This window comes from Gopherus evgoodei, chromosome 6, assembly GCF_007399415.2.
Source record: "Gopherus evgoodei ecotype Sinaloan lineage chromosome 6, rGopEvg1_v1.p, whole genome shotgun sequence".
In the NCBI taxonomy this organism is placed as follows: Eukaryota; Metazoa; Chordata; order Testudines; family Testudinidae; genus Gopherus; species Gopherus evgoodei.
In genome coordinates, this window is record NC_044327.1 from 14,891,139 (window position 1) to 14,914,300 (window position 23,162).

The 23,162-nt window shown below is 44.4% G+C and overlaps 1 protein-coding gene across 5 annotated transcripts in view; it reads left to right on the plus strand.

The window, feature by feature from the left end:
• The window catches only part of PALM2AKAP2 (PALM2 and AKAP2 fusion), a 427,797-nt gene that overhangs the window by 244,934 nt on the left and 159,701 nt on the right, over nt 1–23,162 (plus strand). The window contains exon 1 of one of the 5 annotated variants that reach the window (XM_030566715.1): nt 14,269–14,481. The exons of the other annotated variants lie outside the window; for them this stretch is intronic. The gene's annotated coding sequence lies outside the window, so the exon portion shown is untranslated. Of the gene's footprint in view, nt 1–14,268; nt 14,482–23,162 lie in introns of those variants that run through there. 5 annotated transcript variants of the gene reach the window in all.

Genomic DNA, 23,162 nt, shown 5'->3' on the forward strand with positions numbered 1-23,162 from the left:
GAGAAGGAGTATAGACAGACACCCATCTTATACCTACACACCACTTCGTCTCTGGACTCAGCTTGCAAGGTGCTGATGACTCCCTGAGATGTGTTGAGTACCCTCAGCTGTTGGAGTGGCATAGCTGGAAGTGGATATATTCCTGGGCAGTTCTTTGTTCCTGCTATGACTTCTAACGTATGGTCTGGGCACATACAGTTGTCTCTTCAAAAATTTGAAGAAATAAGTAAAAGATGCAGGTGGGAAAAAGAAAAGACTGAAGTTAATGGGAGTTGGAAGCAAAAAGAAAAGACTTAAGTTAATGGGAGTTGGAAGCAACAAGCATATTGTAAAATAAGGACTTGTGTTCAAGGCCTATTGATGTGAAACATTCATATCTTGGACCCTATGTGAACTAGAGTCTTAATTCCTGAGTTCCTGTGGCTTCAAGTAGGACCAGTAAAATCACTACAAATCTAAATATGTTGGACAAAATTTTGTGGAACCACAAAAGTGCTCCCCATATTAGGAGATGTACAGAAACACAGAAGAGTGAGAGCTAATCTTTCTCATTTTCTAAAACAAAATTTCACTTAAAATGATTCCATGCACACCAAAAGAAAAGGCTTAATGACATAGGCAGAGTTCTGTAATAGGAAGGCGGACTCAGTTATCAGTGTCACTATGTGAACAAAATTGGCAAAACGTTGTTACAGGAAACTGAATAATGAACACTATAGCACCATTACTGGCATGCCAATAAACCAAAATGGATCAGAGCGAGCTATCCCGAGCTGAAATAGTCACTCAAAAGTTGCTAAGTTTAGCAGAGCTTCACATACGGCATGGTGAAATTTAAAGGTTATATTTTTGAAAAGATTAAACTGTAACTAGTTCTGTGCTAGAGTGTGAAACAACTAGATAGCATCTGCATCTCTAAGCTGCAATATGCTGAGAGGGGCAAACCCAGTCCTTTTGAATCCCTAACACAATTCTCCTTGTTGAACAATGAAATGACCAACGTAATACAGAAAAGCATGAATGGGCCCCATTTAGATAAAGTCCAAAAAGCTGGATACAGATATAGCTAGAGCATTTTTAGATGATAACCATAGAGGTTAGTTGCTCAACTGGTGTCTATCAGCGTAGCTCCATTGATATCACTTGTTCATTTACATCAGCTGAAGACCTGGCCCATAAAGTTCCTCTTGGCCTAAAGAAACCTAGGATCGTAGGATCAAATTGTGCTCTAGGTTATGCACTTTGCCACACCCATTCAAGTCGATGGGACTTCTGTGCAGGTTAATAGAGCATAGAAATCTCACAGTAAAGATGATAAAGACCTGGTAGATCACCACATCCATTCCCTGCGAAGGGCAAGGTAGAGGCCCCAATGCAGGATGTACAGCATCGGATATTAAACTGCTGCGCCTTGTGACTAAAATCAAGTGTAGTATCCATCTTCTTTGACAAAGTCAAAACATGGCCATCGTGAATAGTTGCTACGTGTCATGTCTTCAGGGCCAGCCAGGCCCATGAGCCAAGACAAAGTTCAAGAAGACTCAATGAAAGAAAAAATCTTAATGTTCTGCAATATTTTCTTGATCTACTTAAATATCCTATTATACATGTGCAATGCTTCATTGATGGTGAGAATAACATGTTCCCTGCTGTTTGAGACTCTCTTGTAGCTGTAGTTCAAAATGGAGGTTGTAGGTGGGTGATGTAAACTACAGCTGCTTTCTTTATTCTTCCACCCTTTGTTACTGCTTAATGGGAGAGAGCTGACATCTGTGTATGCCATTCTGTTTGTCCTCTGCAATATTTGCCTTACAAGCAGTTGGGAGGCTCATTGTGGACAACCTGTAATTTCAATTGCAGATTTTGTAGCAATGTCTGGTCCATAGGTAGGTTGTAAGGAGTCAGAGCTTCAGTTATAACTGATCATTCAATCCACGGGCTAGGATATCTTTCAAGAGGCCCACATAAACCAGAGCAGGCAGTTCAGATTATCCCTTTAGCCCACCATTTTGGCTGTGCTGCAGTGGGTATCCTTGGAAGTACAGTATTTTCCAGGGACCACACCTCTGATCAGCAGTTCTGGAGTGGGTCAGTGACCATCTTAAGCTATCTACGCTCATGGCAGCGTGTCGAGTCAAACACTGCACCCTCCCAGCATGGGTATAAATTGCAGTGTAGATAGTACTGCTTAAGCAAGCAGATCAATACAGGTCAGAACCTTACCGTATGTACACTACACGGTTCTCTATGTGCCCAAGAAGTGCAGTGTTTCACTTCAGGGAGCCTTTCTCAGCTGTAGTGAAAAGCTCTAGCCACTCCTGGAGCTTCCAAAGCCTTCTCTCATCCCTGCCAGAGCCTTTCACTGCAGCATGTGCACTATATGCAGGGGCTGCTCCAGGCACCAGCACGCTAAGTGTGTGCTTGGGGCGGCAAGCCTCTGGGGATGCTCTGCCAGTCGCCGCAAGGGTGGCAGGCAGGCTGCTTTGGGCAGCAAGCTGCGAGACCAGCGGACCCTCCGCAGGCAAGCCACCGAAGGCAGCCTATCTGCCGTACTTGGGGCAGCAAAATGCCTGGAGCCACCCCTGGCTACATGCTGCCACAAGTGTAGACGAGGCATAATTGTGCAACCCCATATTTTAATAAACTCTTGAAAGGACCAAGCACACTCATGACATATCTTAAGTACTTGTGTGGCCCCCTTTACCATTGTATGGGAGCCCCTTACAACACCCTGGTGAGGTAGGGAAGTGCTATTATCTTCATTTTGCAGGTGGGGAACTGTTATACTATAACTCCCAAATCTGGACCTTAGCGTCCAGAATATGGGTACTAGCATAAAGTTCTCTAAGTTGAATTACCAGCTTAGATTCTGTAGCGCTGCCACCAATCAGGAATTTTTAGGGCCTGAAACCCTCTGGTCCCCCCAAAACCTTCCCAGGGGACCCCAAGACCCAACTTCCGAGTCTTACAACAAAGGGAAATAAACCATTCCCTCCCACCTCTTTACCTCCTCCCAGATCTTTCCTGCCTGGGTACACTAGGAGATACCGTGAATAAATTCCTTGAAACACAACACAGAGAGATCAAGTTTCTCTCTCTCCCCCTCACCCAGAGGCAATACAGATTCAAGCTGTGTGAATCTAACACAAAGAGGAAATGTATCCTTCCCTTCTCCCCACCAATTCCCTGGTATATACAAACTCAATTTCTTTGAGCCTTAATTAGAGAAAAATCAACAGGTCTTAAAAGCAAAACTTTTAATAAACCTTTTTATTTTTTTCTTTTTATCTCTTCACTTTAGGTGGTAAACAGTTACAGGGTCTTTCAACCTATAAACAATAGAAAGAAACTTTCTCCAGCAGAAACGCAATTTAAGCTACTTCCAGCAAGTACACATATGCAAATGGAAAAAACAAATTAAAAGACTATGACTGCCTTTTCTTACTTACAATTCTGAATAGATAAGGGACTGTAGCAGGGAGATTGGCAGAAACCTGGTTGCACCTCTAGCCCCATCCAGGACCCAGAGAGAACAAAGCCAAACACAAAACCCACAAACAAAGGCTTCCCTCCACGAGATTTGCAAGTATCCTGTCTCCTGATTGGTCCTCTGGTCAGGTGTTTGCAGGTCACTGTTTGTTAACCCTTTATTGGTGAAAGAGACATTAACCCTTAGCTATCTGTTTATGACAGGAACTGAAAGTAATTGACTCACCCAAAGTCATACAGAGCCTGACCAGAGCAGAGACCTGAACCCATGGCTCCCAGGTTTCTGCCCTAACCACTAGTCTAATTGCTTCTGCTTTATTGCCAGAATAGTTACTGAAGACCCAGGCCCTGAATCTGCATTCATGTTAACATACACCAATAGGAGATGAAAATTAGTCCCATAAACTCTGGAAAGTTTCATTCATATCGCTGGGCTGCTTCTACAACAAAACCAAAAGCCAGAGCACCAAGAACAGGGTAAAGAGGCGGGAATTGGCCCTTACACAGTGTGGCCTAAAACATCAAAGGTGACCAATGATTTCAGGTGCCTCTATTTTGGATGCTCAGTTTGAGACCTCTTAAAGAAGCCTAACTTCCAGGGAGGGATGTTCAGCCCTCAGAGGGTTAGGCACTCCAAATCCCTGATCATTTTTTAAAATTTAGACTGCATGTGGGATATGAAACTTCCCCTCCTAATTGGCTTCAGATCTTGCTATCATTCCCAGCATGGAAGTCTGTTAAAATCCCATGAGCATTCTGCATTTAAAAAAACCCCAAAGGCAAGGCATGGGTCAATTTCCAAGAGAAAATTAATCTATTTTAGGTCACTAAAGCCATCCTTGGTTGACTCCTGCCTGTTCAAATTCTTATTGTCCATAGGCAAAATTCTCCTCTGTTACACTGGTTGCAGCCACATTCATGCTAAAGTCAATAGGCCTGGAGTGATGAAATGGAGAGGAGAATCTGGCTCATTTATTCGATTTGCTCAGAGGAATGCAAAACTAAGTATTCATTTACAGTTATGCCTTTTGCTAATTGCTCCTGAATAAGTACTGTGACTGATATTGAGCAATGCAGCATTGATAGGGGAGCTGAAAGCAATGTGAGTTGTCGAAAGCTATTACAGCCATTACATTTGACCTGTGGCACTGTAATTTTATTTATGTGCCTCAGCTTGGGAACTGTCAAAGGTAAGTAACAAAACTGTCATTTTGGTAAAATGTACCCACCTGGCTTCAGATCCAAAGATAAATAACATTGCCTACTCAGAATGTATTCTAATGAGAGAGCAAAATGCAACAAGTGTTTGGTAGTGCAGAACTGGATTTCCATATAGATTGCAGTCTGTTTTAATTAGCAGGTCTACAATTGGATGCTAGAATCATAGATTATTAGGGTTGGAAAGGACCTCAGGAGATCATCATCTAGTCCAACCCCCTGCTCAGAGCAAGACCAATCCCCAAATGGCCCCCTCAAGGATTGAACTTACAACCCTGGGTTTGGGGGGGGGCTAATGCTCAAACCACTGAGCTATCCCTCCCCCCAACTAGTCCTATTGTATCATCATAGTTACACTTTGCATGATTTCACTTATGATGTGCTGGAAATGCAGTGAATTTAAGATCTCCGCCTTCTACTTTATATGGTGAGAAGCTGTGCTTATCCAACAACGGCCTGATCCCAAGACACCTGATACCAATGGGACTCTTTCCTTTGTATTTCAAGAAAAGAGCTGTTTGTTTTTCTTTACCAGTTGTTTTTATCATTGGAGAAGTGGGAAAATAATTTATTTTCTGACTATATCAAGTTTCTTCAGAAGTACTAAAGCTCTGGGAAGACTTGGTTTCCTCACTTAACTATTCCAGTGTGATCAGTCTTGTCCTTTCTTCCATAACCAATGCCATATCCTGTGCTTGTGACTATTCTAGCATCATTGTGAGAGTGGGGACCATCTTCAATCTTCATAGTATATATCTTGGGTATGGGGAAGGCTAGATGTAGATGTCTATTGATAGGGAAGACAGCTTCGTTTATGAAGATTTGTATTTTAGTATGTAAAATTCAGGAGCTATAGAAGTATTTGAGATTAGCAGCATGAAGCCAGAAAAGGTTAGTGATATGGCTTACACTTTAAAAAATGATATATTAAGGGTCTTACTGTTCATCTTTGAAGACATAAATAATGTAGAATCAATTAACGTGTGCAACTGTTTCCTGTTATGGCCAAGGTCAGCAATGTTGATGAATCAAAATTGTCCTCTGGTTACAATAAGGATAAACATTCCATGATCAATGAAGGATTTTTCACTAATAGCTTACAGGCATAATATTGCAAATATTTAAACCTATGAGGATTTTGAGAGCTTGCAACCTGAAGTCTTTATTTCAGTGCTGGTGGAGGTAAATGGAAGAATTCCCTTGGATATGAAAGGTTTTGAAGTCCCTCATTTCTCAAAGCTAATAGAACATATAAATGTGTAGGATAAGCACTTTTCTTCAGCGTGGCGAAGCCAGCTCCTGCAACAGCAAAGGCTCCGTTACCCTCTGTCTGAGTAATGTAAAGGTGAATAATGCCTCTACCCAGGCAGAATCTGAGCTCATCCACCTCAAATGTTGTCTGAATGGTCTATTATGCAGCCATATGGGCATTATTTTAAAGGCCTACCTCCAAATTCTGTCTCCTTCTCCTCTGGCCCTCCAGGCTGCTGGTGTCTCTTGGGGTTTTCTCTTTGACCATCTCCTTTTCTCTCTGCACTCTATCCTTAGCCAGCTTCATCTGGTCACACTGCTTCAGCTATTGCCTATCCCCCCTATATTAATGAATTCTTGATCTAGCGCTCCACCCCATATTCTTCCCTTCCATTCAGTCTCACATCTCCCCTTGCCTCTGTCTTCCTAGATGCCCTACCACCATGCCAAAATTAAAATGGCACAAAATAAACTCCTCCTATGTCACACCTGTATTTATTTCTCCCTTTCTCCTTTCTGTCACTGCTGTTGACTTGATAACCTCCCTGTTCCTCAGCCTAGCCATTGTCTTAACTTAAATGCACTCTCCTTCTCATCCCACATTCTGGCATTAAATCCTGCCAGTTTTTCCGCTACACCTCTTCCAAAATCCATTTGTTCCTCTCCATTTTGATCACTAAGAAGGACTTTCTCACCTGAACTATTGCAACCTCCTCTCAAATCTTTTGTGCTACTCTAATCACATCCCAACTCTTCAAAGCCTCTAAGTAGCTTCCCCTCACTTTTTACACCAAATAGAGGCAATAGCTTATGCTTCAAGTCAATTGAAGTTTGTTAGTTCCTACAAACCCCTCATTTAATTTCCTGTAATTTTCCCTACTTGATCCTGCCAAAGCTCCATAACTGGCAGAATCCTGCCAAAGTTCCATCCTTTCAATTACTTCTGTGACCTCTATCTTCCCTCAGGGTGACCCTTAATCTTGGAACCACCACTTAGTCTAGTCAATAACTCTGCTCTCATTATTATTTATACAGAGAGAGCACATAACAGTTCCAATTAGGGATCAGTGCCTCATTGTATTAAGTGCTGTAAATACACATCATAACAAGACCGTCTCTGCCCCACAGAAATTGCAATCTAAGTAGAATTGTACTTGTGTTGGTCCCAGGATTCGAGATACATGGTGGATGAGGTAATCTTTTATACACAAAATATGCTCTGAGGCAGTCCAAGATGCAATGTCACACTCAAAACACACTTCACTAACAAGACTGCTTCCTCAAAAAAGCAGATCACATATGGAATGAGACACCTAAATGCTCTCAGAGAACCTGCTTTAAGGAAAAAAGACCCCACACCTCAAATTGTCACTGGAATTCATAGAGGATCTCATTAAACAATTACAGCCCATACTGGATGGTGATCCCATCCAGACAGAAATCTTTCCCAAATCTCTCTCTCTCTCTCTCTCTCTCTTCAAACACCTCTTCCCTCCTGCCCCAACCTCATGAATGGTGTCTTGCAACATGTTAAACAAATTTAGTTAACAGTCTGTTCCACTTTGTATTTAGCTGTGACACTCTGGGCTTGTCTACACTTAAAATTCTGCTGTAGCACTTTTTAGTATAGTAGACACTGCCTCCACCTCCAGGAGGGGTTCTTCCATCCACGTAGTTAATTCACCTTCAGAGGCAACAGCTAGATGAACAGAAGATTTCTTCCATTAACCTAGTACTATCTGCAGCGTTGGGGTTAGGTCACCTTAACTACACCAAGGGCTGTGTGTGGATTTTTTCACACCTCTGAGCGCTGTAGCTGGACCAACCTACCTCATCTGTGTACAACAGGCCTTAGGGTATCTACCTTTCCCACACCTGAAGAAGAGCTCTGTGTAAGCTCACAACCTTCTCTCTCACTAACTGCAGCTGGTCCAATAAAATATTTTACCTCACTCATTTGTCAGGCTAAGACTCTCATCTTTCAAATCTCTCATTTATAACCATTTGCTTTAAATGTGTCTATAATCCATCATTCTCTTCCCCTTCTACAAGGGTTTATGATAATGGTAATAAACTGCTCTTGTTTTGCCTGCAGTAGTAGGGGTTGGTGACTGTGATTATACTCCAGCACTTTCAAATATCAAAAACCCTGAGGGGACTGGGTGTGTGTGGTGGGGGCAGGGGAGGGAAGGAAGGGAAAAAACAACCACCCCCAGCGTTTCCTTTGCACCATAATGCCTAATACACTTTGGCTGCTCCAGGACAACATTGCTTTATCCCCTGTAGACAACTTTATATTACATCTTTTCTTCTCTCTCTTCTCCCCTCCCCTGCCCCGGCCAGTGATTACAGTGACTGAAATCCACCATCTTTGTTTCAATAGGGACTTGAGCCACTGAAGTCAATGGAAAGACTTCCATTGGGCTTTGAATAAGCTCCTCTGTCCACAAATGATTGACACCTATTGTAACAATATATTTTATATAGTGTAGAGAAGCTACTGAACTCTCTTAAAAATGTTTTTAAAAATCTCTTGTGAGCTGATTAGATAGAGGAACAATGTGTGATAGCACAGAACTGGCGAAATATTGATGTTTGTGAATACCTTGCCCAAGTTGGAGAGGTGATGTGTGTTCTGTAATACGTGGCAGTATGGTGTGATATGCTTTTGTGCTTATATAGTGCTATCTAGGTAGGTGGTAACTCAAAACTCTACCACAAATTCACTTCTTCCCACAGAGAGCTTGCAGACTAGTTTAGGCATGTATGCAACATGTAGCTGGGGAGAGAAGATGGAGACATCTCAGTGACATCAGCATAGGATGGGCTCTTGGAAGAAGCAAGCTTGGAAGGATGGAGGGAGGTGGTTGTTGGCTGAAGGGGAAATTGCCGGTTCTCGAGGACAGGAATGTTATAAAAGATACAAAGTCAACACTGGGGGAAGGAAACAGAAGGAGTGACAGAGAGGCATAGAATAAGTCAGAGCATAGGCTGGAGTGGAATTGTGCAGAGATTTACATAACTTTTATTGCCATGGATGTGTGATGACTGCACTACCCAAAATTGGGAATTGCCATGAGTGAGGTATGCAATTGTTTCCAAACAAGGTGCAGTAAAACTCGTATCATGCCACATCGTGTTATGGATTTCTCGGGGTGGGTTGGTTGGCTGGCTTATTTGTTCTGGAGGCAGAGGGAAGCTGAGGGCTGAATGGTGGCACTGCCCTCTGGAAAAAATGATTTCACGTTGATGTCAAGTGCAGAATAGTAACTTCATTCTGGTGGATCCCACTATGAATAGTTATCCACTCTGGGACTGTTTACACATCCATATGCTGTAGTTAGGATTAGGTTTGTAACTTGATGGTTGATGGGTTCACTACCCCCACAACACTGAAGTCAATGGGACCACTTGTACCTGGCTACATGATCAGGCTTTGTGATGCACAAACATGCAGTAAGATGGATATGTTTCAGATTAGCAGCCGTGTTAGTCTGCTAAGCATAAGCTTTCGTGGGCTACAGCCCACTTCTTCGGATGCACAGAATGGAACATATATTGAGGGGATATATACACATACAGAGAGCGTGAAAAGGTGGGAGTCGTAATTCCTTCAGGGCAGAGACTGTCTTTTATATCTCAATAGACAAGAAGAGAGAGTGACTTTCCTTAAGTCGTGTAGTAGGTTAATGACAGAGTCAGGAATAGGGCTCCTGCCTCCCACACCTGTTCTGTATCCATCAGACCATAACGCTTCTTTGTAATATTAAGCAGTCTACACTTGTGTTGAATATAAAGCACTTATGAATGTGACCTCCAGATTTCTCACAGCACTTATGCTAACTAACTGACTGGATCACTGAATTCATTGGGCTCTTAGGGAACGTACAGAGAACACGCAGGAGTTCCATTTTCCTTTCATATCCATAGCACTGCAAAACCATGTGTTCCTTCACTCAAATTATCACCATATCAGTCTGAGCTTGTGGGGGCGGGGAGATTCTAATTGCCAACTTTCTGGTAGCTAATTTAAGATTTTTAATCTGCATTACAAGAAAAACCTGTTCCTCTTCTTCCTGAAAATTGAGGATGGAGACAAACAGATACGGTATCACATTTCATTGCCACTTTTCCTTTCCTTTTGTAATGGTAGAAGACAGGAGAAAAGAGGTCCCTGCTCCTTACTGAGAAGTAAACGGAGACTCAATGCCCTATCATTACAACAGATCACTACAGTTACTCGATTACAGTCAAGGATGCAGCAGCCTGTGTGGGTGTGGTGTGCACCCTCTCCCATGTAGGTCTCTGAGATCCACTCTTCCCCAAACCTGACTGGAAATGCACTCTTGCACTAGGGCACTTCCCTGGCTACTATGAAGACAGCAGAACAGTGCTGCCCTGCACACTAGTCCAGAGCATACAGGGCCTTTCATGACCACATGAGTCATAAATAGGGCATTTTCCCATCCTTGAGTATTCAGCCCAATACTGGGCCCTACAATAGTTGTACTGAAAGAATTTTTTCCTTTGAGATGTTCCCAACATATTCCCCATTTTAAGGGCATGCCTGCCTGCCTGCCCAGCAGAATTGTTCAAAACTGAAGGTACGGTCTTGGTGTAATCATTGTACATGTGAACAAAATGTGCTTCACTGAAACTAGACACTGTGGTGTCAGGAAATGTTTCCATTGTTACCGAAAGGAGGGCTCATAGTCATGTCAAGATTTCAATCTTGCGGCATGGCAGTGTGAGCCAATAACTGCCAGGATGGAGGAGGGATATCTCTTCTTTGCCTAAGGTGACCAGATGAGATGAAGAAAATATTGGGACACATTGGGGCGGGGGGAGAGATCTGCTAGTGGAGGGGAAAAAAAACGCTGAGTTGCCGGTGGAGCGAAATATGGGGAACAAGTTGCATCCCGACCAAAGATTAGTCGGGACGTGGAACAACCAGCCAAATATTGGGATGGTCCCGATTTTATCGGGACGTCTGGTCACCCTAGCTTTGCCCCTTTCTCACTTCCTTTGCCATTCCTTCCTCTGTCTTTCACCCTGCCCAAGCTGAGGAAATCATTGTTACTAAGTCTGTTACTAAGTTCTGTTTCTACCAATGGCTGAGGCCACAGCTGTTGACAGGCTGATTATGACCTAGATCAGCTGATGTGGCAGAGAGAAAGTGAGTAGAAGTAAGCACTGTTACGTATTTAAAAGGAAGCCCTTATTTCTCATAGAACTAATGGAGGTTTTGTAGCTGTAGTTCCCATTGACTTCGGATGTCCAGGAGCTACTATGATCTGATTTCCCTAAGAGCAGAGATGACCCAGACCTGCCTTCAGTGTGTGTGTGCCCATTCGCGGGAGCAGTGAGGGCAGCTGGCTTCAGCAGTGTTACTATGCATGCTCAGTCTATGCCAAGCAGCATATCTGAGGGGCGGGGGAGAGCATCTGACCCCACATGTTGCCCCCCATGTATCACCTCTGCCTGATCGTGTGATGTTATTGAAAATGGGCTAAATCCTACAGTCCTTACTCAGGGCTGAGTCATTCCTTCTGTGGGAAAAGCTGCAAAAAGCCATGCTACTTTTAATTTGGGGTACTTCAATGGGAGTATCGTGTCAGAAGCAAAATGGGATTTTCCCCATCCCTATACATTGGGCAGGTAGGCCTGATTTGCTGATATCCCAATATCCATAAGAAAATCCTCCATGTTTGGAGACCTCCGCAGAGGATGCGCTTCCAGGGCATTCAGGCAGATGCTCCATAGGACTGCCCCAGCCTCTCTCTCGCCAAGTGCAGGATGGGGGTCTCAAGATCCCTTTCCAAAAGCATACAGGAATGAGGAAAGCCAATATTTCTTGCAAATCAGCATTATCTGGGCCTGTAAAATGCCCACTGATTTAAGGGGGAACAATAGCAGGGATAGTGCTACATCTCTTCCGAAACCCTGAAGGACCAAAAGTAAGCATGAGGCTTCTGCGGGAAAAAAAGTCACTTAAGAAAAAAAATCTGCCCTTGCTGACCACTGGACTAATTTTGCAGACATTATATATTCTTTTTACCTTCCAAGGCACTTTTGGGACAATGTGCATTGATGTCCTCATTCACTTGTCAGGCAAAATTCTCATTTGCCTTCCAAGAAAAAGTTAGAATTGGTTACAATCTGGCAAAGAGTCATCTCTTCTTCTTCCTGCCTTTAGCATCAGCTACAGCAGTTATCTGAATCTCTGCAAGCAAGGTGTATAATATTAACAAAATGCATCTTTAAAATCAAAATTTTAAGACATCATTTTCTTCCCCTGTTGTAACTGTTACAAATGCAAATTAAAAACAACAGGCAGAACTCATTTGAAATATGTGTGATGAAATATCACTTGATTTCCTCTGTATGTATTATCTGTGCCCTACTTCATTAATACTAATTAAATGCTTCCCTGCTGTAAGAAGTAAAATATCGAAACAGCATCAGGGTTACTTCCTATATTGCTTCTGCTAATAAAACAAAACTCCATGTTGCACTTGTACAATTTAATCTAATTCAGTACTGGGGCAGTAAAATGGGGATAGGGTGGGGTGCTGTACTGAAGATTCAGAAATATCTGTTAATTTCTTTGGAGTTGCAGCATCTTCAGCTCTTATAAAGGTCACACTTTTCTTTTGAGTTCTTTTTATTCACCTTCTGCTTTCCAGGCTTTTAGGGCACACTTGCATCATGTTGTCAAGCTTTTCTCTCCAACCACAAGGATTAGAAACTTACTACTTTACTTGGTGGGTTTCTTTTATGAAAGCTGAGATTCTATGATGCCAGCAGCTGCAGTGTTAAGAAAAACACCAAATCTTTGTAATATAGTCATGACAGTTGGCAACATCTGATGTTTCTCCTCTATCTTCCTCCAACATCGTTTTTGTCCATGAGCCTCATGTGTCTATGCACATGTCATAACTTGGCCTGCACAGCTATACAAGGGAGTAAGGGAGGGTAAGACCTCCTCTTATAAACCTGTGTGAGCGATCCAGACCTTTGATCCAAGCAGAAAGCAGTAGGCATGGACTGTGTGCCCGCTTACTTCCTGCTGCAATCAGGTGAGCAGAGAGGGGTACAGGCTTAGTTCTACCTGTCCCATTCACTGCCGGCACAGGTGGATAGGGGTGGGAGAGGGGAGAGATGTGAATGACCCAGCAGTAAATTACAACTTCCCACTCTGTGCCCCACAGCAAGAAGAAAGCAGGGGAGGAACTGCTACTTTGAGGGGTGTATGAGTCAAGGTGCCTTCAGGAGTGGTGCAGTTCGACTACTGCTTCCTCCGGTCTCGGCCTACAGGATCAATCTCGCCCATGATGTATTCTCATACTGCAATGTAGTATATTTAGTATTAGTACCTAACAGCCTCAGCCCTAGAGGAGCATCCCCCTATGCTAGGCACTGTACACACACAACAAAAAGCTGGTCCGTGTCCCAAAGAAAACTAAGGGTCGGTCTGTGCTGCAAGCGCAGGATGTGATTAGGGTGTTCTTTGGGGAAGTGTGGGATTGCAGCATGAGTAACCACACTCAGATTGGTCCATTGGGTTGGGACAGGGAGCAAGGAATTGCAGTAGTGTGCACTTGTGTGGACTAGACCTGTGAGTATATTCCTATGGTGGGTACAGCCTAGCCATATCCTAATTATAAAACAAGGGCCAACAGCTGGATGCAGACAGAGGGAGGGGCACAGTTCCCTGTGGCAAAGATCTTGTGGCATCAGGACTCTAGGGTAGGATTTAGGTTTAAAACACATCTAACAGCTACATGTACTTTCTTCCACCCTGCAGCAGCCCTGGCCTGAGACTTCCCAGCCACTTGGGCATGAATTTGCCTTCTCCCCTTGACTGCCAGCATTGAGTGGCAACCCTGACCTTTGCCCAGGCATCTCCCCCTTAGGGTGACCAGACGTCCTGATTTTATAGGAACAGTCCTGATTTTTGGGTCTTTTTCTTATATAGGCTCCTATTACCCCCCAACCCCATCCAGATTTTTCACATTTGCTGTCTGGTCACCCTACCCCCCGAATGCCACCAGGACTAGCAGCCAGGAGGCCACACTTGCCCGGATTATGGCCACTCTTCTCAGCCTCAGGCTCAGCGCACCCCACCCCACCCCGCCAGCCCCTGGAGGGGTCGGCCGGGCTAATGGCCAGAAGGCTGCTGTAACCGGAGCGTGGTGGCGGCCTCAGCCCGGCTGCTGCGTGCTCCGCGGCAGAGCCAGCGCTCCTTTCCCCTCCGCCGGCGCAGCGAGGCTGCTGCTGGCCAGCCGCGGAGGAGGGACCGGAGGGAGGCAGCAGAGGGTGAGCGGCCGCGCGGGGGGCAGAGGGAGGGACGCTCCCACCCCCGGCGCGCAGGGGGCTGCCGCAGTTCGCTGAAGGGCTTCCCGGAGCCGGAGCGCCGGTGGAGCTGCTGGGCTGGAGCCGAAGCCTCCTGGGGCACCTCTGGCGCTGCAGCCCGCAGCCTCGCCGCGGGGAGCCGGAGCCGGGGCGGTCGCTGCAGCCCGGGTAAGTTGCCCCCCTGGGTGCGCGCGGGAGGCGGGCGGGAGGTGCCCCAGGATGGGAGCTGGGCTTGGCCCCGGGTGGCTGCTGCAGCTCCCGGCCCCGCGCAAGCGGGGAGGGATTGCGGGGCGCGGGACTCCATGCCGCAGGGGGGCGGGGGGTATTGTAAGCTGTGCATTGGGGGGCAGTCGCTGTGGCGGGGTGCTGGTGGCGGGGAGGGGGCGTGGGCTGGATATTGGGGGCTTTGGGGGAGGGGTTGTGTTCCGGGGTGTTTGTAAGGGATTCATGAGCAGCGCAGGGGCCGTCTTGTCGGGGGGAATACACAGCACCGGGCTTTGGGGTGCAAAGACTGCGTGGCTTAAGCGAGGGGAAGTTGCGCGGGCTGCATTTGGCTGTGACCTCCAGCTCTGCCTAGAAGGGGAAAGGGGGTGTGTGTGCAAGTGGGGTTTGCGGGAGGGAGTGAGGTTGGGCTGGAGGCGGGCAGGCACCCTTGGGGGCCGTGTTTCCCTGCCGCTGGGGAAAGCTGATTCGGTTTGGGCTCGAGGGGAGGTTCTGTTTAGGGGCAGTTCGTGTTTGCTCGGCTCGGCCCTGCCATAGGAGGGCGATCGCTGAGTGTCGATAGAGGGTGCGGGGGGCTTCCCGGGGGAGCAGAGCTCAGAGGCGTGGGGCCGGGGGCATGGCTTGAGGCAGTGGAGAGAGGGGAGCCGCCAGTGGCTGAACCCTCCATGTGTGCGGAATGTCAAACACTCCCTGCTACTAATCTGCACCAGCGTGTTTCGCTGCTGCTGCGGGCACTCACCAGCCAGCTATTTTTATTAGTGTTTTAAAGGCTGGAGGGCGTAGGCCGTGGGGGAGGTTAGCTAATGAAATCCATGCAGCAAGGGTCCTGTGGCGTTCACTCCTACAGCCACCACACAGCGCCTTCCCGCTGGGGGTCCCTCGGCAGTTCCTCCTTTCAAGTCCCCGCACATCCTCCGCATGCTCAGTACTGGCGTTTGCAAGGAGCGGGTCCCACTCTGTTCTCTGGGAAGCTGCAAATCCCAGTTCAGTTCGCTCCTTTTTTAAGAGCTGAGCTAGCAGGACCCCTCAGTCTTTTCTCGGCGCCCCGGCTTCCTTTGAACTTCCGAAAAGTCTTAAGTGGAAATCCGTGGGAATTCTTAGCAGTCCTCCTCCACGAAATACCAGGGGGCTCTTGGGAACAGATGACTAATATTTGCACATGTAGGTACAATGGTGACTGGGAGGCAATGAGTTAATTATCGGATGGGAAATCTCGGTAGCCCCCATGATGATTTGCATCTGAAGAAGTGGGTATTCACCCACGAAAGCTCATGCTCCAAAACGTCTGTTAGTCTATAAGGTGCCACAGGATTCTTTGCTGCTTTTACATGATGATTTGGGAGCTTTTCGAATTAGGTTATTTCTCTCAAGTGTTCCAAACTATCTTTATCTGCTTGGCAAATGATGCCATCCCTGGGTCATTGTGAAATAACAAAGCACACTTGTTGCACATTTGAAATGTTGCCGGTTTGATTTAACACCCCTATAGTGTAGACTTCCCCCACTACTTTATCCCCCATTTGCCTGTCACTTTTGAAGGATATTCAGATATCTGTGTAGGAGGGTTAAGAGCCGCTGTGTACGAGCAACCACTTGAGTTACTTAATGGAATTAATCAGTGGCCAGAATGAGCAGTAGCAGTGTTAAGCCTTGTTGGTTTTCAGCTATAATCACTTATCAACGGCAGAAAATGTATGTTAAGGCAGTAGCTTGTTTCAATGAATTCCCTGATTCTGCTAGTGAAATGGAAGTGTTTTTATTTTGAGAGGTGATTAACATTTCAGCATTGTAATGAAATGCTGGATTCTAGCATTATCTCATAGCTCAGGTATGTCCATTGATATTCATGGCTGGTGAGTGCTTTGCAAGGGTTTTGCATAGCTGATAGGGATTTATTTCATTTCCACAATTATATTGTGTTGACTCAGCTGCCTTGGGAGCTCTATAAGGCTGCTTAACTTTTTTTTAACAAGTGCGAGTTGATTCATATCTTACTAGCTCATGATGTTTTAAGTCACTGCACACAGCTGAGAATGAAGCCATGGGACACTTAAGATATTTGTTTAACATTCATTGTGCACATTCTTGAAAAGTCAGTGCATGGGTGAGTTTTTTGTTTAATTTCATTGCACAGCTGTGTCAGCCTGTATTTTTTACTTTGATAGCCCCTATCTGATTTTATTTCTGTACTAATTGGAAATTTTTAATGCAGATATAATATAAATATATGGAGATATACCGATCTCATAGAGCTGGAAGGGATCCTGAAGGATCATTGAGTGCAGCCCCCTGCTTTCACTAGCAGGACCAAGTACTGATTTTGCCCCAGATCCCTAAGTAGCCCCCTCAAGGATTGAACTCAGAACCCTGGGTTTAGCAGGCTAATGCTCAAACCACTAAGCTATTCTTTCCCTGCTCCCATTTTGAGATAAACAGTAAAAAAAATTTCCTGTTAGTTTTAGAACACCTGCTCAAAGATTGTTTTACATGTTGACCCATGTGAGCTCTTAAGTAAATTAAACCATGTAGATGTCTTTTAATAGCACAGATAAGTAGCAGTAGTTCATGGAGGTGTCTGTATAAACTGATGATTTTTCCCTTTCTCAATATATATGCAACTTCAGTACTAATAAGAGCTGTATGCGTACATTTTGAGCCTGATTCTGCTTTCTTTGCCCACTCAATTCCATGTACAAGGAACATAAGACCAGGCCCCTTAAGGAGTTAAAAGTGCCCCTGGGAACGGAAGCACCGAGAAGACCTTGCTTTAGAATCTTGAGAAGCTGATGTGTATTTCGGGAGTGGGATGGATTAATTCATTCCAGTTTTTGTCTGGCTTTCCAACATTGAAGCAAGTCACTCCTGCAGTTAGGAACACACAGCTCTGAATTAGTAAGCTATACAGATATTGTATTTGTGGCAAGCTTTGTCAGGAAATAAAATGCCTTTGTAACATGCATAATGCAACATCCACTGTTATCCCTACTATTACCATTCTCACTGTGATTTTGACATTTCAACATGCTGAACTGTTCATTTGCAGCTAGGCCACTCTGACTTCAGCTGACCAGCAATTTGCACATTTGCAGTACTTGAGTTCAAGCTGCCGAGATTCTTTAATTAATTAATTAATTAATTTTACTGGTACGTTGGCTGTCTCTCTGCTAGCAGTCTGTACGGATGGAATGTTTCTTAATTTGCATGGTGCAGTACTACATGTGAGAATATTAAATGACTGGAGGTTTATGAGAGGAATTTATTGTACACAATAAAATAACCGAAGAATAGATTTGTCCTGCAAATCTGGATGAATGGACAATTTTCTTTAAAAATACGCATGCATCTTCATTTAGTTCGGCCCATTGCCGTCAATAAAATACTTCTCCACAGCCCACAAAGAACTAAACCCTTCCCACTTAACCAATTCACCCCAACACGGTGCAGAAAGGCTGGATAAACAGACTATGCAGCTGGCCTTGAAGGTCAACAAAGTTGGGCTATCAGAACAATGGGGGAATAAGTTCCAGAGTCAAGAACTCTGCACTGAGAATATCCTGCTCCCTTTGCCAGATGAATATACAGGATTGTCTGCGTGTTCTCAGCTATGCCACCTGCCAGGTTATAAGAAGTTGTTTGCAGTGTGTAGCCATATTGGTTCCAGGATATTAGAGACAAGGTGGGTGAGGTAATATCTTTGATTGGGCCAACTTCTGCTGGTGAAAGAGACACACTTTCAACATGGAGATGTTCTTTAGGTCTGGGGAAAGGGCTTAAAGTTACAGCTAAATAAAGGGTGGCACAGATTGTTTAGCACAGGAGTTCTCAACAAATTTTTTGGTGGCCTCAGAGTGCAGCTACCAACTCTTGCTGGTGGCCACGCTGACAATTTTTCCTAAAATACTTAATTAACTTTAGAAAAAATAAATAAACATGCACATATACAGGTCCAAAGCATTGTCATTTATTTATGTAGGGTTTTTTCAGACTCAGTAATAAAAATAATTTACATTTGTTGTTGTTCTTTACTGGACCTAGACAGAATAAAAACACAAAGAAGGCACTTTGTATGTTCTTGTCTTTTTTTGTTGTTGTTTCTTGGGCTTTTTTGATTGTGCTTTTTTTGTTCTCTTTCCCGTAAGACTTGCTAGCTGGTAAGTCTTCTGCTGTGAAAAGTGATATTTGTATGTTTCTTAATATCACTTTTCCCAGAAAATGTACTGAGCCCTGGCAAGCCCTGGGACAGATTAATGGGAGGCAGCGGGGCCCAGGGACGATGGCGTGGGTGGTTAGTCTGGGGCTGAAGCCTGGAACCAGAGCCTGCCACTGTGTGGATGGAGTCCAGAGCTCCGTGGCTGAAGCCTGCCTCCCCTACCCCTGGAAAAGTGGGGAATTCACCATCTGCATGCACCTCCAGCGTTTGTGTTTCTGGAGGGAGGCAGGGCTGCTAGCTGCCCTGGGAAAGTGGCCACTGCTTTGTGCCCCTCCATCACAGCCCAGGAGGCTGTGGTCGCAAGAAAAGTGGCCACATTTGAGAAACACTGGGCCCAGATTGCTTCCCACACTAGTGTAAATCAGGGGTAAATCTCTTGAAGTTGGTGCAGTTAATCCTGGGATAAAAACTGTGTGAGTGAAGAACTGGACTTTGGCTATGTCTACACTTGTCTGTAAAATGTATGTTGCTCAGGGATATGAAAAACTACACCCTTAGCTGACATAAATTACACCGCCAGAAGCACCGGTGTGGACATTGCTTTGTTGGTGGAAAACACTCTCCTGCCAGCATATCTACTGCCACTTTTTGGGGGTGGTTTAATTATGTCAACGGAAGAGCTCTCTCCTATCAGCTTAGAGTGGCTACATGGGAGATCTTACAGCAGTGCAGCTGCGTCTGTAAACATAGCATAGTATAATGGGACGGAGGTTGGGGCATGGGGAGAGGCTCAGGGGGTGCAGGCTCCGAGCGGCACTTACCTCAAGCGGCTCCCAGAAGCAGTGGCATGTCCCTTCTCTGGCTCCCACGTGGAGGCATGGCCAGGCAGCTCTGCACGCTGCCCATCCACGGGCACCGTCCCTGCAGCTCCCATTGGAGTTTGTAGGAGCTGGAGCAGGGCCATGCCGTGGCTTCCGGGAGCCGCATGGTGAGGCTTTGACCCAGCGCCATGGCCGGACCACTGTAGTGGGGCCGAGCCGTGTAGTGCAGCTCGTGGGCCAGCTTAAAATAGCTTGTGGGCCGGATCTTAAACGTGACCATAGTTTGTCCACCCCTGGACTATATGCTAAAAAATGCAGTAGGTCTTCAATTGGTATAATTCCTATCTACCAGTGTGCCAAAATGGTTGATACTTGTTTTCAATATCTCAAGAGTTTTAAAAGCTCTCTCCTAAAAGTATTTTTAAATCAAGACTTGTATATGTTTCATGACTGTATTGCTATGGCAAATTAGTATTCTATGTCAGTCCACCCCATCCTTCCAAAGGATAAGTCATTCATTAATTTTGTAGCAAGACAAATGCAGATTAGCAAAGTTCACATTCATCTAAATCATATGCGAACAGCATTAAGAAAATATATCACAGCTATAGAAAATCTGCCTTCCTGTCCTTGGATTCTTTTGCTGGCATGGAAAGTTCAGATCGTTCACCTCTGTCAGGAGGTGGCAGATAGAAGGGTGATCTGGGGGTTAAGGCATTGGACTGGGGTTCACATTCAGTTGCCCAAGGTCACAGACTTCAAGTGTAGCTTTGGGTGAATTCTTAGGGTGGAATTGTCATAAGGGCTTAGCAAGGACCTAGCTTTGCTTCCACTGAAACCAATCACAGAACTCCCACGTACTTCAGTGGGAGAAGTGTTAAATCAGTCCCGAGTGCATCTGAAAATCTCATCTTTAGACCCCAGTTCAACAAGGTACTTAACCATATACATAATTTCAATCATATGAGCAGTCCATCCAACTTCAGTGGGACTGCATGAGGATTGAATACCTTTGAACAGGGGCCTTAAATCTTTCTGTGCCTCGGGACATCTGTAAAAGGGAGATAATGGCTTTTCTGACTTCTCTATTTAGATTGCAAGCTCTTCAGGGCAGGACTGTCTGTTGTTTGCACAGCTTCAAGTACAAAGGGGCTCCAGTCTCATTTGGTGCCTGAAGACTGTAATCCTAATAAAAAGATCGTACTGCAATTTGGGTCCAAAATGATGGCATAACAGTCTGCAGGGTTTTTTTTAAACAATGTTTTAAATGAGAAGTTTGTGTTACTCTGCAAAATGTATCCTCTTTTTTGCTTCACTTTGTCAGAGTGTAACTCCAGATAAGCCCCCTCAGAATTAGACAATTTCATCTTCTGAACAAACCTTGATATTCAGTTATGGTTGCAGAGTTCAGTATTCTGCAGTCTTCACCCAATAACAATCCCATTGACTTCAGTAGGAGTTCTGGCTGACTAAGGGCTTCGGATTCTCCCCTTTATCTGTTTAAACAGTGGAAACAATACTGCGACTGAGAGGAAAAAGCGTGCAGGATAACTTCAGAGAAGTAGTAGAAAACAACTAAATCTAAAAGAATAATGATTCTGCTTTAAACGTGTTGCTCTGCACTACATCTTTATGTGACATGAGGCCAAAAGTGAGCGGTCCCCTAGAGTTCTGTTGAGCAGGACGAATGATTTCCTTGGGCCCTCATTAATAACGAGGAAAACCAATAATGCATTTTAAGTAGGACAGGTTCCCTGAAAGAACATTAACTGAATCTTGAGAAGTGTCAGTAGGGTTACGTTAAAAATGGACGTGATCACTTGGGAAAACTTTAAAATATTCCATTAAAACATAAATCTGTTTTTTGTTCACACTTGTTTTAGAATCTCCTTTGTAACTTTAGCTCATTGATTAAAGAGAGGAATTGTGGTCTAAGGAGGAATGATGTCTTTGTTAATAAACTGCACTGGGACTAGAGATTTGAGTTCAGTCCCTGGCTCTGCCACAGACTTCCTTTGTGACTTGGATAAGTCACTTAATCTCTCTGCTTCAGAGAGATTCAGTTGTACCAATGGAAATGTTAATATTGCCTTTGTCATGTCTACTTATATTGTAAACTCTTGGGGGCAGGAACTATATGTACGGTACCTAGCATATTTTCGGACGGAGACCCCTGGAGCTGCTGGAATAATTAGAAAGGTATTTCTTTGTAAACCAAGGCGCTATCACAGTAAAGTTTTTTTTATATCGATCCTCATAGTGAAGTCATGTAATACTTGTGACATCACAGTTATTTCTGTGGCATCATAATATGTGATGTTATAAGCAAAACATGATTCCATTATGGGGGTCAATCAGAATAAAATCTAGGCTTTGAGAAGGCGAGATTTTATCTAAACACAAATAGTTTCAACAAAAGCAAAAGTATCATGAATAATATAGGTAAAATGTAATATACCTTTACCCCGATATAACACGACCCGATATAATGCAAATTTGAATATAATGGGAAAAGTAGCGCTCCGAGGGAGGAGTGAGACTGCGCACTCCGGCAGATCAAAGCAAGTTTGATATAACACAGTTTCACCTATAACGCGGTAAGATTTTTTGGCTCCTGAGGACAACATTATATCGGGGTAGAGGTGTACGTTGCTCTTTGCTTTAGGCTGCACCCTAATCAAGTATTGTACCAGCACAGAAATCTTCTACATATAAATGTAACAAGCATTTCAAGGACTTAATACTATGCTCTGCTAACTTTTAATTAAATTTATGGTCATAACCACATTTACAGGATGAGCTGTGTAATGGTAAGGGCAATAAATATTAAATACAGAAGCACAAAAATGCTAGTTAGATATCTGTGTTCTGTGGTGCAATGTTGTATGTAGAAAAATCCAGTAACCTGCCTGAAGCTAATACCTTTTTTGATAGCTTCTTATTAACTTAACTGGGATCTGGTTTGGGTGTTGTTGAACATCATGCTGCTGCCCGTAGACGACTATCGGGATCGGACTCTGTTGCGTGCAGGGCTGTATCATTACAAAACTACTGGACAGGAATAGTCTCTAGTGCGAGGTATTTCATATCTAGGTACATAGTGTTGTTTCACTATAAACAAGGAGTTATTATCAACATCAGTATGGATTTAGGGGAGAACATAATGGACACTCAGATCTCTCAGTGATAGGCATGATATTGGGAGCCTAGAACAAAAGAGGGGTTAAAATAGAATATGCTGCTTAAAGATCTGTTTCGGAGTATTTAGTAAGCAAGTTTTATGTATTGTCCCCAAATGCATTACAGAGCCAAAGGGGGCGGGGGGGGAACCCTGAAGAGATTTTATGGTGAGAAGTAACTTGATATTTTGTACAGAACAAGAGAGAGAGAGGGTTAAGATGCCATGGTGAGTGATAAGAAACACTCAGAAATACAGTAAAAAGTGAGACTGAGTACAGAGCAATTGAAGGGCTGACATTCAGCCTAGCCATAGAGAGTCAAAGATAAGGGCAAAAGTAAAGTTATTCTCAAATACGTCTCTTTTGGAAAAATACATACCCATCTTCATGCCCCAGAATGGCCTTGATGAAGATAGCCCTCAGCATCCAAAATCACATCATTCCGTGGTACAGGTGAGAATGTTTGTCTGTCTGTGT